The sequence below is a fragment of the Phragmites australis genome, chromosome 5 (genome assembly GCF_958298935.1).
Source record: "Phragmites australis chromosome 5, lpPhrAust1.1, whole genome shotgun sequence".
NCBI lineage: Eukaryota > Viridiplantae > Streptophyta > Magnoliopsida > Poales > Poaceae > Phragmites > Phragmites australis.
Genome location: NC_084925.1, coordinates 12700951 through 12717874, shown reverse-complemented (window position 1 = coordinate 12717874; position 16924 = coordinate 12700951). Strand labels below are relative to the sequence as shown.

The 16924-nt window shown below is 41.9% G+C and overlaps 1 pseudogene; it reads left to right on the top strand.

Moving 5' to 3' along the window:
- The first annotated feature begins 14688 nt into the window (after positions 1 to 14688).
- Positions 14689 to 16844, top strand: LOC133918793 (probable lactoylglutathione lyase, chloroplastic; annotated as a pseudogene).
- The last annotated feature ends 80 nt before the right edge of the window (positions 16845 to 16924 follow it).

Here is a 16924-nt window from a genome sequence, read left to right as displayed (position 1 = left end):
AGTTGTGAATTTGTGCTAAGTGTAGTGCATGTATAACAATTTGTGCAAGCTTAGGCTCTCATTGAAACATAGCATAAATCTGCTGAGCAAGCTTGATCGATACTTAAATTATGGCTAGTTCTATAAAAAGCTTGTGATAGGCCGCTTTGTTCAGTTCAGTGGATTGGGAGTCTTTAACTTTTATCTATGTAATAGCCCATGATTAACCCTTGGGAGAACATGTGCTCTTCTATGTCGCAAAGATACAACTTGTTTTGGTTTTGTGAAAAATGCATATCTTGAATCCTATGCTGAGTTAATAAAATGAATGATCAAATTTTGAACTAAAATTGAATCCAATATGGTGGCTTAAGGTTTCATATGGTTTGTCAAAGAATTGAACCCATAGTTGCTTAAAGCTCACTTGAGGATAGTTAAATGATCAAATGAAAAGGTTAACTTATGCTTTTTAATCTGCTAAGAATGTTCTTTTTCGTGTTGTCAAACTAAGACTTAAATTGATATGTGGGTGTTTATATAGCCCATCGGGTTGAACTTGTTTGCCTAGTTTAAACTTGATATAGCACTAGTTTCTCTAATTTTTGCACTAATCATAAAACTGTGGATGCTTTTGTGGTGATATCTTTTGGATAATTGAACACATGATCAAAACTTGCTTCACCCCTGTTGCTTGTGACATAAACTCACTTCGAGACTTTATGTGCATTTGAGTTATATTGTTTACTCTTTATAGTTATTTGACATCTCTAGTCCTTGCAAGTGCTTTGTGATTTATACGTGAAGCTTTATAGGCTTACATTTTATTTGCACATCTTTGAAATTATCTTGTATCTTTAATGTTTGCATTGCCAAAGGGGAGAATATGCTCAAAGATATTATGCGCAAATATTCAACAAAGGGGGAGAAAATTGCATTTATCTAGAAATGAAAGGGGAAAAATAAAAAATGTGCAACCATCAAGGAGGAGCATGTATTTTGGGGTTTATGAGTTTTTCTTGCTCTTTTGAAGTTTTTGGCTCGTCTTTGCCTCTCTTAGGGTTTTTGCAACCTTTATTATGCCAAGTGATATATTTTGTTCTTTCTTGATATTTTGTCACTTGGATGAGCTTATTTTGTTTTAATTTCTTCAAATCAAAATCTTTGTGCTTTGAGGGTTGTTAATGCACTCACCAAGGGAAAAATTGAGAAACTAAGTTGAAATATATCTTGGTTTATTTATAATGAGTGATTGACATTGGTATTTATTTAGTTTGATGATCTTTGGTTTTGTATGAGCTTTGATGTGATTTGAATTGATTTGGGATTTCATTTGAGTATATTGATTATAGATTAATTAGAATTGGAGTTTGAGATATGTGTTTGCTTATTTTATAGTGTGCAGATGATGGATGAAACTTGACGGTCGATGACGGATAATCGGGGCCAAACGTAGTGTTTGGTGCCGGACGATCAAGGAGGTAGTGCAGAGTAAAGGATGATCCTAGCTGAACACGTGGAGGTCAAGCAAAACATGGAAGGCAGAGTGAAACGACGTGTTGACAAAGTTAAGTGAAGGGAATACCGGTGCAAGTGACAAGGCGGTCTAAGGGATCAGGAGCGAGAGAGACTTGCCGGTAGTTAGGATCGCAAGACGGAGTACACGTGTCGACATCGGAGCGCTTCCTTAAGGTATAAGCAAGTGGGGAGTCACGCTTCGAGAAGCGTGCTAGGGTTTCGCGGTTTGGTCTCAAAACCGTGGGAGGACTGGAGGAGTACGGGGCACTATCGCGAAGCTTGCGTCAAGGCGAAGCTAAGTCGTGAAGGTGCCACGACCGTCTGATGAATCGAGAAGAAAATAGACCAAAATATCATCAGTAGTAGGTATGAGTGTATTACAAGATAGAGGTATTTTAGAAAAAAAAACTAGGAAACTTAGGGGTCAAATTTCTTAGGCTTATAAATATAGTGTTAGGGCTATGGGAGAAGATGAACTATCCATATGAGAGCTTTATGCTAGGATTTTAGAGGAGAGGAAGAGTAATGCTTAGTCTATACATTAGGTGAGAGCTTTGTGAGGAAAAATCTTTGTAATCTGTTTAAAATAGGGCTGACCTCTACTGCAATAAATTTTATTTTTCTTCATATTATTATGCTCACCTCCTTCTAATTTCCCTCTATTGGTTCCCTTGCAAGTTTTCTGGTTTTCGGATTTGATTTTGATTTTGATTTTTGGCTGAAATTTTAGCACATTGTAAGATTATTTTTCTTGTTACTAGAGGCATAAAATTTATATACACATGCTTACATGATGGGGTCTTAAATTCATTTGCTTCTAGACAATCAACTTAGAGAGTTTTGTTGCTCGGTGCTCATTTTTTTGTTTTTCTTTGCAAGTTGTGATCTTTCGTGTGCTAAGACACACAGATTGATCCTAAATGGAACATATGGTTCATATACTATCTATAGAGTCGTGTTGCCTCGATTTTCTCTTGTTAAAATTTCTCTTTATTTTTGCTTCCGTTTAAGTTTTGAGGTGCATTAGGTGATCCAAATAGGAAAAAGCCATTGATTTTGCAAGAAATTTATTGAGGCGCCTATTCACCCCCTCTAGTCGCCTATCTCGGTCCTACATATTCGATGGATACGTATAATCTCGGAAAAAATGTATTTGGTTGTCCGTAGGCACTAATCTAGCCTGACCCGATATGTGCAAATGTACACTTATAGCTTGGCCCAACGGATACAGACTTCTGCATCCACTTATGCAGGCGAGCATACTTATCAGTATCACAAAATCACCTTAATACGAGTAACCAATCACAATCTTAACTCTTACATCCGCTTATGCGGCCTCAGATTCATTCGGCCAAACAGAAACTCAGCTCAATATATCCAGACAAATATAATTAACAACATATTCTTCTTTTTAATAAATATGATATAACTTAGCCTACTTTTACTCATCATGTATATATAGTCTATACAAAGACCTCGTGTGGACAACCACTCACATTCGTTTGGTACGTTCGTACTAGAGATAAGATTGCATAGCAGCTGTATAGTTGTCAATTGTCTAGATTAGCTTCTCCAATTGACGATCTTGTAACTCCTAATCAGCTTTGCCAACTATAATAGATTGCACCCCCGGCCCTCATCTTGGCTGGTGCGGTGCTTGCACCAATTCTCTACCTCTCTACATGTATCAGATTGGTTTCCATCTTGAGCCCTTTCCGCTGCCCTCTCCTCTCCTAAGCCCACGCCTTCCCCTAGCTTTATCTCTCTACATTTGATATAGTTCTAGAAAATATGAAATAAAAATCGTAGTTCTCTTGAAACTATACGGGAATATGTTAAGTGAAGGAAACACAAGTAAAATGTTTGGGGTTTAGTCTTCAGAAAAGGGGATGGAAACACAAAAAATTAGTCACTTGTCCAAATTTTGGTGCTGGTTAAAGTTGCTAGTTCTTGTTGTCATATTTAAGGATGGGGATTTTAGTTGATTTGTTGAAAGGCAGCATCAATCTACTCAGGCAAGGAAGGATAAAGACACAGCACTCTCACACACCCATCATCAATTTAATTAGCTCACAAGAACGTTAAGCTGGATAGCTATGTTTTTCTTCCAAAAAGAAAATTCTAAAACAACATAAGCTAACACAAAGTAAAACAAAAACACCTATATAATTCAGTTGCTCCAACAATCAATTTAGTTAGTTGGAGCTAACAAACATAGCAAGATCCTTATTTTCTTTTTAGAAATCAAATAGAAAAATTCCTCCTATTCTTGGGAAATGCCAGTTGGTAATATTTGAGTCAATGGCCATGTAGCCAGGTAACAAACGTAAAGGTCCAGGGGAAGAAGAAGTAGTAAAGCAAGAAGAAGTAGTACAGAGCCGTAGCCTAAACTAGGAAAGCAAAGGTATGTGGAGAAAAATTCAAAATTAGACAATATATATAAACATATTTGTTAAAATAGATAATATGTTATCGTATTTATAAATTTAGCATCCGTATTCGACGCATTATTTACCGAAAATGGATTTTCAATACACCGTACGTCCGTATTCGGCACACGGTGCTGAATACGGACTACAGTGCTGTATCGCCACAGGGTGTGCTAAATACGGTTAATATTCGGCATATTGTGTGTCGAATATGGGCTGCAGTGCTATATTCGGTACACGGTGTGTCCAATATGATCGAGCTCGCGGTTTTTCGGCGTATGGTGTACCAAAATTCCATTTTCTGTAAATGATATGCCAAATACAAATATTAAAATTGTAAATTCAACAATATTACCTATCAACAAATACGTTTATATATATTATTTAATTTTAAATTTTTACCACGTATGTGCCATGCCCCCGTGCAGAGTAAAATCTGACAAGGAATACGCTGTCGGCACCATCCCCTTTCAATGAATCAGCTGGTCCCTCCTCTCTCTGCAAGTTGGTGACACGTTCACTCATCCGATAGTTCCGCAACAGTGCTTTCGGAGCAAATTGAAAAGACGTCTACGGCAGGCCTAGACATTTACCTGAATAAAAATTCTTCAAAAAAAAAAAAGAAACATCTTCCAAATATTCCATCATGTTAAATCTCTTAGCTTTGATTGAAGGTAAATTTTATAAATGTTTTGTATTTAGATTGGCAATACGAAATCTGTATTTAATAATGTTATATCACAAGTTGCATTTGATTGTCCCTGGTTTCCGACTGGCCATTTAATTGAGTAATAACGTTAATGTAATTACTCAGACATAATTCTTATGGGTCCTTCTTTCCACTAAAAAAATTAATTGACTGATTCTTTGAGGAATTGAATTTGAGGGTGTTCCGCTTCAGGGGAGGCCAATGTGACGTTTTCTAGCTCGCGACAAGTAACTGATACTATGATCAAACAAACAGCAACAGCATCATCAAAGTACTAAAGATGAGACCCTGGAGATGATGGCAAAGATACAAATTTGGGTAGGATAAATAATAATTGATTTTCTGTTCACCTTCATTTGCGGTGCGCGGGCTCATCTCGCCCGCATACAGGAGGAGATGGCGTTGATGTCGGTCAAGAAGATGGTCCCAAGTGCGGCAGCGAGCTGGCCGGCGAAGGTATGTGCGTATGTTGATTATGTAGGTTCATCAGGGACCGAACGAACAATTCAGGTGGAAGCAGCTCGCTCACCGTCGACTCCCGACGGCGACGGGGACACGAGACGTCCATGGTGCGACCTCTCCTGAAGCCACGAATCTCTCCTCGTCGTACCCTTGGCGATGTGATCCCATCAACAACTCCAGCGCATCACGGCAACATTTCTAGCGACAGGTTGACGACGGTGGATTCACAGATCAAGCGAGTTCAAATTTCAAATTCTGATGCTATCATTGGGCCGCCTGGTGGGACCGCAGGGCCAGATGGGCTCCCTTCCGATTGGGCCAAATGATACCTAGGTCTTTCCACTTTATGTTCCAAACTCTGGTGCAGACGTAACCCTATTTGGCAGGGAACGGTGACTGGTGATCGCCGATCCTTTGTTCGTGCTCTCTACGACGTAACCATGGCGAGTGATGGCATTGGACACGGTGGATTGGTTGGAGGCAGAGCTGGCGGAAGCAGATCTCGGCCTGGTGCTGGTGGAGGTGTTGGTGGTCCGCCTAGTGGTGAAGCTCGTGGCAATCAAAGCGGTAATGGTGACTGCGACGCTGAACGAGGAAACAGTGGCGGTCGACCAAGACCTCTGCGCTTCTTCGCACCATATGGGTGTGGTCGCAATGAGGACAGGTGGCTGAATCGCCAGAGCGGAGGCGGTCGTGGTAGGGGGGCTAGTCGTGCCGATGCGCCGAATCCGCCTCAGGTGCCACCAAGTAAGAACGGAGGCAACAACAACGACAAGGCATTTCAAGGGCAGGACCGCAATGACAATGCGGACACCGAAGGCCACACGACTTCATATCAAGGACACAAGCAATATTTGGAGAAGGATGATGCCTTTAGGATCCATAAAGATCATAACAAGGGTAAGAAAAAAATTGCCCTATGCTGTCATATATGCGAAGATGAACACTTCACTCCCCAATGACCTCTGTTACGTGCTCCCAAACCAACAGCTATTTTTTATGGATTTTCTAATGACAGTCTTGGTTTCTTCCAAATTCCCCATGATGGTTCTACCAAGGCTCACAGGAATAATGTTGCGACAGCTCTGATCCGCATCAAGGAAGGCAATATATTGGCTGAACTTATTAAAACTGAATTGGCATGGTTGATACCTGTGAAATGGTAGTAGACTGTTCAGGAACATGTTAATGGGGCATATATTGTTCCTTTTCCTTGCCATGTCGAGTTGCAACACATGGTGGTAATCAAGGAGATCATGACTAATAATGCAAAGGGGATTATGATCATTGAGGAATGGAATCAGAAAATCGAACCATGCCAATATTTATAGCATGTTTGGGTCAATGTATATAGAGTGCCTTATGAAATACGGTCCTTTTTGCCTCTCTGGGTTGTGGGCTCAATTCTTGGAGCAACCCATAAGGTAGATATGGTGTATCTTAAAAAAAATAGGGGTGGTCCGAATTTGTGTGGGTGACTGAAGTTAACAAGATCCCGGATGCCACCAATATTACAGTGGATGATGCGATTTATGAGATTTTCTTCAAAGTCGATAAGGTTATGACATCTGATAATGTACGAGTTGATCCCAATGCAGGAAGGACCAAAATGATGATGCCCACCATGAAACTGAAGGAAATGGGAAAAATGACCGAGAAAACAAAAGGCCCAAGAGTAATAACAATCTGGGGAGTACATCAGGTACTTCGTTTGGGACAATCTACTGCAGATGATACGCAGGAAGAGCTGCCTACGCATGATTCCCTAAATGTGAAAATTGATGCCATGGCTAACAATATTTTGGACAAGGTCGTGGATGATCTTCTAGTGGGCCTAGCTGATAAGGTAATTACCGAAGATGATGAGATCACAAACTCTAACACGCACAACTTAACGCGTGTTGATGACTTTGTGGTGCAGTCTGGATTGACTTTGTGGTGCAGTCTGGATTGATCCAAGAGTAGGAGGTTTTGTTGGAGCCTTCATATGGTGTGGTCACTGATCGGTCGGGCTCCCAGCAAGCCGTGTTGGTGTCGGAAGGAGTTGTTCTTCCTGGTGGGTGTGCTGGGCGGCCTGGAGCGGGACTGCCGGTCGTGCAACCACCCTAGGTGGATGCTTGCTGGCTGGATGTGCTGTTGTAGGAGATTTATAGCATCGCCATTGTGGATGGGAGGCACTCCATCTCGAGCCTTTTGGCGGCGCAATCACCTGGTGTGCAAGGCCGGTGCTCATCGGTGGTGCTACGGGAGTCACCTGACAACGAAGATACAGGTGGTGCAGCTGAGTTTGTGGATGGTGCTCGACTGGACATGGGCTTTACGGCTGTGGAATTTTCATCACTGATGATATCATCTGGTGATGTGCGCTGGCCCCCGGAGTTGCTACTGGAAATTAGCAGCCATGGGAGGGGTGTGACGGAATCTGCAGAACCCATTCAGCAAGGCATGGTTGTCAAGGACATTGACCAAAGCTCATAGGCTACAGAGGCGGAAATTATTCAGCCGTCTCTTCCTCTCACTAAGGCACTGGGCTTGAGGTGGCTAAGAGATTGCTTCTTGCAGCTTCGTCGTTAATGAGTGCAGATGAATCCTCATTAGATCAGGCTCTTGACTTTATTCACAGGGTTGTAGCTACTGGCTCTATTTTGGTGCGGAAGGAATTAGAAGTATCTCAATGGCCAATAAAGGTTGATGATCATCCGAACAAAACACAGCCCATCAATTTCCACGGCCTTCCCAGACATTTGTTATAGTCCCTTTCAAACAAAATGGTATACGAGCCAATATGTCTAATGTTGCAATGGCGGAGGGGCTGCTTGCGCTTGACACTGTGGTGGGAAATTGAAAGGATTTATATGATGAAGAATAAAGCAGATGTGCAAAGTGTAATTACCTCAGCGTCAGACATTATTACAAGCATTCGTGGGGGTGTTACATCAGGCACAAGGTGCAGTAAGAGGGCAACTGCACTTGGTGATGGGGATATGTTGGAGAAGGCAAAGACCCTGGCAGCTAAGAGGAACTTAGATGGTATGTCTAACAACTCCTTTATTTCTACGCCTTTGGACAATATTAAATCTAACATATCGAACTTAGGTGTATCTATAGGTAGAAGTAATAGTGATATCATGAACTCTGTTATTTCTATTAAAAATATAGAAGTAGAACACCTTACAATTGCTTCTAAAAAATCTATTTCAAAAGATAATAACAATTGTGCAAAGATTCATCCTTGCCCTAATAATCGTGAGGATGAGGATGATATGGATGGACAAGATGCGCACCTCGGTCACATATGTTGTGGGTTAACTGAGATCCTCAATGATGAGGGTTTAGATCAAATATGTTACAATCTAAACGCTATGCCAAGGAAGAAAAAGTTCAATTCTATCAAAAAGAAGGTCAAAATTGAACGCTCTACCAAAAAGCCAAGCACCCCTTCAAAATTAGTTATCTCATGAAGAGAATTTTCTGGAATAGCAGAGGTTTGGGAGACTTGGCTAAACACAACTTTATTTCAGACACTGTAAAAGAACATCACCTAGATTTCCTTGCCATTATGGAGACAGGTAGGAGTGCTTTTCATGACTCAACACTTAGACACTTATGTGGTGGGCTTGAGTTCTTATGGCATATTATGCCTCCGAGAGGTCGATCAGGTGGTATACTCATTGGAGTCAATACTTCAATATTTGATATTGGCTCTATTGTTGAAGGTGATTTTTATTCTAAGTTCCTTCTAAAACAAAGAGGATGGTTTCACATGGGCATTATATGCGGTCTACGGACCAGCCCAAGATGAGTTCAAATCGAAATTTTTAGCAGAAAATAGCTCACGTTTGTAGTGCTGAAACTCACCCAATTTTGATTGGGGGGATTTCAATATCATGAGGAGACAGGAGGATAAGAATAATGATAACTTTGATCCACACTGACCCCGTTTATTCAATATTGTAATTGAAACAGTGGATTTACGGGAGATCGATATGAAAGGATGTCAATATACATGGGCTAATGACCTAGATCCTCCAACTTTCGAGAAACTTGATAGAGTATTGATGAGTACTGAGTGGGAAGCTAAATATCCTAAGGTCTGTTGAGGATATGGATAGGGCAAGATCGGACCATACTCTGTTATTGCTTAATACAGGAGCTCCCTTTCAATATGGAAAACAATATTCTTTCAAATTTGAATTGGGATGGTTAATTCGAGATGGTTTATATGAGATGGTTGCTAATATTTGGCAAGAATACCATCGGGGAAACAACGCCATTGAAATATGGAAAAATAAAATCAGAGCCCTCAGACAATACTTGAGGGGTTGGGCCACACATACAGCCAGGATCTTGAAGAAAGAAAAGAAACAGTTGGCCGATAAAATAGATGAGCTCGATAAGAAGGCGGAAACAATTTCCTTATCACCAAATGAGGTGGCTTTCAAACACTATCTCAATAAGAGGTTTGCACATCTACTGCGAGAAGAATAGCTCAAATGGTACCAGCATGCAAAAGTGGAAGAACTACTTGAGGGTGACAATAATATTAAGTATTTCCAATTTGTATCTTGTGGTAAGTACCGGAAACAACAGATATACAAATTAGAGGATGAGAATGGCTCCCACATCAAGGAACCTGAACTCAAAAGGTATAACACCAAATATTACAAGGGTTTATTTGGTAAGCCGGATCTTAATAAATTTGCTTTAGATGAATCATTTACAAATGAAATACCACAAGTGAGTGAGCAAGAAAATGCAATCCTCACTGCACCCTTCACTAAAGACGAGGTGTGACAAGTAGCATAATAAATCTCCTGGCCCTGAGGGGGCTTCCTGACTGAATTTTATCAAGTCTTCTAGGAAGTGATCAATTGTGAACTCATGAATTTGTTCACTGACTTCCATCAAGGGCGTCTGACTATATATAGCCTTAATTTTGGCGTCATATCTCTGATCACGAAAAAAGGGAAGCACTAAAAATTCAAGAGTACCATCGTATTTGTCTACTTAATGTCAGCTTTAAGATATTCACCAAAGTTGGCACTAACAGAATTGGTACTGTTGCGGAGAAAGTAATAAGACCCACACAGACAGCTTTTATGCCATGTTGAAACAAAATGGAGGGAGTAATGATATTACATGAAATCATCCATGAATTGCATAGGAAGAAGGAAATGGCATAATTTTGAATATTGACTTCAAAAATGCCTATGATAAGGTTAAATGGTCCTTCTTACAATAATATTTACGAATGAAGGGTTTCTCAACACAATGGTGTGGATGGATCCAAAATGTTGTTTCAAGGAGTCATGTAGGAATCAAGATAAATGATAAGGTTGCCCCCTACTTTCAAACTAAAAAGGGTTGAGACAAGGAGAGCCCCTATCTTTTTTAATATTGTAGTAGATATGCTTGTAGTATTAATATCAAGAGCAAAAAGTGACGTCCAAATTACAGTGTGGTACCTCATCTAGTAGATGATGGACTATCAATTCTGTAATATGCAGCTGGCACTATCATCTTTATGGACCATAATATAGAACAGGAAAAGAACATGAACTACTTCTTTGTGTCTTCAAACAACTCTCGGGGTTGAAAATAAACTTCCATAAAAAATGAGTTTTTCTGTTATGGTGAAGTAAAAGAATGTGAAGAACAATATGCTCAGTTATTTGGGTGTGATATTGGTACATATCCTTTTAAATATCTTGGCATTCCAATGCATTATAGAAAGCTACGAAATAGCAATTGGACAGAGGTTGAGGAAAGATTTGAGCGAAAATTGAGCAGTTGGAAAGGGAAGATGATGTCAGCTGGGGGCAGATTAATCCTCCTAAATTCTGTATTGAGCAGCTTTCTGGTGTTTATGATGTCCTTTTTTGAGATTCCGTGTGGTGTCCTAAAGAGACTGGATTATCTACGATCTAGATTCTTTTGGCAAGGGGATAACCACAAGAAAAAATATCGTTTAACTCGTTGGGACATACATTGCGAACCAAAGGACCTGTGCGGTTTGGGAATTATTAACCTCTCGGTCAAGAATATATGCCTCCTCAGCAAATGGTTGCTCAAGTTACTTAACGAGGATATGGTTTGGTAAAAACTGCTCAGAAACAAGTATCTAGGTTCCAAGGCTCTCACACAAGTCCAAGGCAAGCCAGATGATTCACATTTCTGGTATGGCCTTATGAAAATCAAAAAAGAATTTCTAAAATGGGGTTCTTTTGATACACAAGATGGGATTTAGACTTGATTCTGGAATGATACTTGGTTGGGCAATAGCCCATTAAGCATGCAATTCCCATCTCTTTATAATGTGGTAAGGCATAAGCAGGTCATAGTCACGGAAGTTATGTAAAGCATACCTCTTAACTTATCTTTCCGACGACCAATTATGGGTGCTAAACTAAGTGAATGGAAAATGTTAACCTCGCAATTAGTTCACACAAATCTCTCAAATAAGAGAGATACATTTAGGTGGGTTCTAAATGGAAGTGGATTATGTTCAGTCCAATCCATGTATAAACAAATGATGAATCAACCCACCATGAACTACGACAAGCAGTTATGACAACTAAAACTCCCTTTAAGGATAAAGATTTTCCTATAGTATATAGGTCGTGGGGTTTTCTTGACTAAGGATAATTTGGCAAAAAAAATTTGGCAAGGTAGCCTCAAGTGTTGCTTCTGCAATCACAATGAATCCATTGAACATCTCTTTTTTGAATGTTCCCTAGCCAAGACCATCTGGCAAATTGTCAGAATTGTTTTGGGTATTAATAGACCTAGGAATGTAGCTCATATCATGGGCAATTGGTTATGATGGGGAGGGAACAAAGAGAAAGAACTGGATCTTAGTCAGGGTGGCCGCTATTTTTTGGCCTACCTAGCTTTATCGTAATGATATTGTGTTTAATAAAAAAAATCATTTATGCAGGCTTTATTCAGGGGAACACACTAGCTAAGGTTCTAGAGACTTCTACAAAAGGAAGAACAAAGGGATGATGTTCTGAAGTTGTGCCACGCTCTGGAGGTGGTGGTAATGGAAATCTTCGCAAAGCATGGATGGCGTTCTAGTTACAGAATAGAGGTATAATGCTTTTTACCATGCTTTATTTCCTTCTTGTTGCTGACTTTTAGCCATAATTTTGTAATAATGACGGTGGATGTATGCGTCGCAGATGCAAAAAGTCGGAATGTTTTCCTTTATCAAAAAACCTACTAAAATATAATCAAACCATAGTGTCAGTTAACAAAAAAAAAAACTAGTACTTCTTGATTATAGATGATTTGGAACCAACATTGCAGACATCTTTTTGAGAAAATAACTGATGCATTTCTGTTGTAAGATGTAGCAATAGACAAGTTATATGATCAAATTTCGGAAATCCAAAATATCCTCAGCTTCCCAGCACACTAGCTTGATACTGTACTAGGATGGCACACTAGCTAGTTATTATTACTTGGTTAGTGTAAACACAATTGCCTAGCAAAAACAAAAACAAAAAAAAGTATAAACACAATTGAGTGCACTCCCTCCATCATAGATGATACGGACATTGATATGGTCTTCGAAGCATACTAGTTAATTAATTTAGCCGCCAAATGTTTTATTATGTTACTACCAATAAAAATGAATATTATGAAAGTACGTTTTGTTAGGCCAAATTTATATGGCTAGCTCAGGACTTTTCTTAGACATGCCCATCGTCAAAGCTAAGAATTTTTAGCAACTACATGTATTCTAGAACAATCTAGTGGCCAGAGAGAGTAGTTGCCAGCCTGCCGCAACAAAGCGCGCTCTCTCATCACGGATGGGTTTCCTTGCTGGTGAGGAGGCAAGCAAAATGCCATGGCACGATGAGCAGGACGGAGGAGGTAGCTAGCGTAGCCATTAGCCATGCTAGGCAAGGCAAATTGTCCGCAAACGCCGGGAGAAAACAACTTGTGGGGCGCAGGAGCTGATGGGATAAGGAAAAGGGTAGGAAGCGGCAGCTAACACTGTGTCTTGGATGGACGTGTGTGGCCGTACATGTCATGTGAGCCGCCTTTTTCTGTGGATCGACAATCAACTGAACCTAGCCGCCCATAGATGCCTATCAACGTGCATCAATCTATCATCATTCCGTCCTTTTCCTTCTGATTTTCTTCCTTCGATACAGCCTGTTAATCAGTTTATTTGTTCCTCCATTTCCATGCCATGTCGGCGTGATGCATATATATGATGAACCGATAGCAGCAACGTGGTAAACTATTTGCAGTTGATTAATTGGGAATTAATTCGAAATGGAGACTCATGCATGATTGGTGCACGATCTGCTCATCAGAATGCAAGGAGAGAGAGCATCGGTGATCCTGATGCCGTCTATTTATGGGTCCAAGCATACATACATTTGACCAGAACAAGCTGGAAAATGATGGGGTTCAGATCAGACTGAACAGTGAACAAAAGCATTTAGAACAGAATCCAGAATCCAGATTTCCATTTCCTTTCTTGCAAGCTTTCACTTCAGACGGCTCTGACTCGAGCCTTGCCTAAACAAGCAGGCATTGTACAGTTGCAAAAGGAGCGTAGAAAATAAATCAATAAAATGTTTATCCCCTGTGGCTTTGGCCTTAAGCCTGTGGCCAGCTTGAAGCTCAGGTTGCTTTGTGGCTTTCTCTACAGTGCTTAAGGTCAATTCAAGGGGCTTTAGGTCTTTTTCCAACAGTGTGAGTGCCCTTGAGGACTTATTTGGGTTAGCTATGGTCTTAATGAAACATGATCTTTAACTTCGTATTGAGTAACTTCTTTTAAATCTACAAGATTATGCCCGATAAAATCAATGGAGAATCTACATACATAACAAGTTGACCCAAGTCGTCTTCGTTAGGGATTGGTATCCAAAAAGTACTAGTGTGATTCGTCGTCTGCATGACCAGACTCATGATCAGTGTGACTAGTGCAAAGTAAGAGATTTTATCTCAAAGTCGATTAAGGCCTACTAGAATTAAGGCTCACTAAGATAAACTAAGGGCTATCTAGGCAATATAAATATTCTTCCCACATTTGTTTTAAGCATCATGTCTTCGTGCAGCGAATCAAACATCATCTCCGAGAAGCCTCACAAGTACGGCACTTTAAGGCTACAAGATGTGGACAACTCCAAACAAACGCCTAGCTTCTCAACTCAGCAATGTAAATGTTTATTTTCTTAACAAAATATTAAAAACAGTCATTAAAATATTTACCAAGGACAAAAAGATACCGTCCAAATAGCATGAGCATTACAGACATTTCATACTTTATTCAATTCAAAAATCATCATTTAAAAAATAGCATGACCATTTTAAAATAGGCCTAGTCCAAACAAACAGATCCTAACTCTCCCCGACTAAAAGATCTCCATAGTTAATGAGAAAAAGAAAAGGCGACGTTCCTAGTGTGCAGCTCATAAGGAACATTTCAATTTCCGCATAAACTTTTTTTAGAAAAAATTCAGTGGTTCGGGCCGAAGAGCTTGGATGTGAGCCTGAAGCCCACCGTAAAGTTCGGGCCTAAGAGCTTTACGGCTCTACCCGATTCCATCTTCCATTCCAGTACTCGCAACGGGTTGGTCGCCAGCCGTGCGCGCCAAATATCTTGCATCCGCCATCCAGGAATTAAGGATAGCACGAGAAAGAGGCGCCAACCAATTAACGGGCCAGCCAGCGGCGAGGTCGCCGCAATGAGGACCCTTCCGGTGACCGCCAGCCACGGTGCGGTCGCCTGTGCCGCCGCGCCCGTCCCACGGAGGTCGCTGCTCCTCTCCACCGCCGCCGCAGGTGGCCACCCACTCACCCCCTCGGCCGTGCCGCCACCTTTGTACTAGTAGCAGCTTTCTTGTCGCCTGACCTCACCTGGTGCGCGTGTGTGGCTGTTTCTTGCAAGGCGCGGCGCTGCACTCCGAGCCGCTGACGCTGAGCCGGAGCGCGAGCGCCGGCGCCGGCGCGGTCCGTGCCTCATTGGACGCCGCGCAGGCGGCCACCTTCGCCGGCAAGGATGAGGCCCTCGCCTGGGCGAAGAGTGACAACCGGCGGCTCCTCCACGTCGTCTACCGCGTCGGCGATCTGGACAAAACAATCAAGTACTTCTCCGTACATGTGCACCCCTCTCTTCACCATAAGTGAAGACAAACAGCTTGTCCTGACATCACACACCATCGTCCCCGGTCCTGCCATGGGCAATGCAGGTTCTACACCGAGTGTCTGGGCATGAAGCTGCTGCGGAAGCGCGACATACCGGAGGAGAAGTACACCAACGCGTTCCTCGGGTACGGGCCCGAGGACTCGCATTTCGTCGTCGAGCTCACATACAGTTAGTGCTGTCCCACGCCTGCTTCGGCCCAAAGACCCCCCCCCCCCCCCATCTGTAATTTGGAGGTTGCTGATGATCTCAATTTGCAGACTATGGGGTAGACAAGTACGATATCGGAGCAGGTTTTGGCCATTTCGGTATCGGGGTCGACGATGTAATATAAGGCGCCAATTCTTTTGATTTCTCCGTTGCTCGGTCAGAATAAAATGATCTGTTAACACAAAGCTGTTGTTATTGGATCCATGATGATTGACTGAAACAGGTGGCAAAGACAGTTGAGCTCATCAGAGCGAAGGGAGGGAAGGTGACCAGGGAGCCCGGTCCTGTCCAGGGCGGCAAGACTGTCATCGCCTTTGTCGAGGATCCAGACGGCTACAAGTTCGAGATCCTTGAGAGGCCAGAAACTCCGGAGCCATTGTGCCAGCTGATGCTTCGTGTCGGCGATCTCAACCGAGCCATAAGCTTCTATGAGGAGGTAGGAATTGCCTATGACAATTTATCATCCGGGTGCCATGACAATTTATCTTCAGGACCTTACTTGTATCCGTCCGATTGCCCATTGTTGTCGTCCTGCTTGTCGATGAGCACAGGCTTGTGGTATGGAGCTGTTAAGGAAGAGAGATAACCCTGAATACAAGGTGATCAATCTACTTCAACTCCTAGTGCCATGACGTGTATTCACTGAGAAGTGCTCGTGCAGTATACGGTGGCGATGATGGGGTACGGCCCTGAAGACAAGAACGCAGTGCTGGAGCTGACCTACAACTATGGTGTCACTATGGTGTCACTGAATATGACAAGGGAAATGCATATGGCCAGGTATGCAGTACGGATTTCTTGGCAGTTCCGAACCTTACTTCCAGACACTGACACGCTGAGTCCACGCAGATCGCCATAGGCACCGACAACGTATACAAGACCGCCGAAGTGGTGAAGCTGTTCGGAGGGCAGGTGGTGCGGGAGCCAGGGCCCTTGCCGGGGATCAGCACCAAGATCACAGCCATCCTGGACCCTGATGGGTGGAAATCGGTATCAGCTTTGTTGCTTCTATGTATTAAGATTAGCACTGTCAACTTGCTAGCCAGGTAAAACTTTCGCTATTTCATCTCTCATTTTCAGGTGTTTGTTGACAACATTGACTTTGCCAAGGAACTGGAGTAACCATGTACCACAAACTGTTTTTGTTCCTTTGTTCGTCGGCTCGTACGCCTTGCGGAAGTCTTCTGTGCCTGAACAGTAAGAACAGGACACTGAGACTGGGTCAACTCCAGTTGTGTTGATTCCAAATAATAAAAGCCCAGACTTATAGCTCCAACTTGTTGCAAGTTTTGTTACGCAGAAGCAGGAATTCCCGCCGAAGTGTACAGACTTCTATTTTAGCCTTGAGAGAAAAAAAACAGAGATGGTTCCAGCATAGGTACACTTCATTTTTCCAAATTCAAGAATGGAACATGCTTACCAAGAGACAGGTGAACCAGCATGAAAATGGTAGAG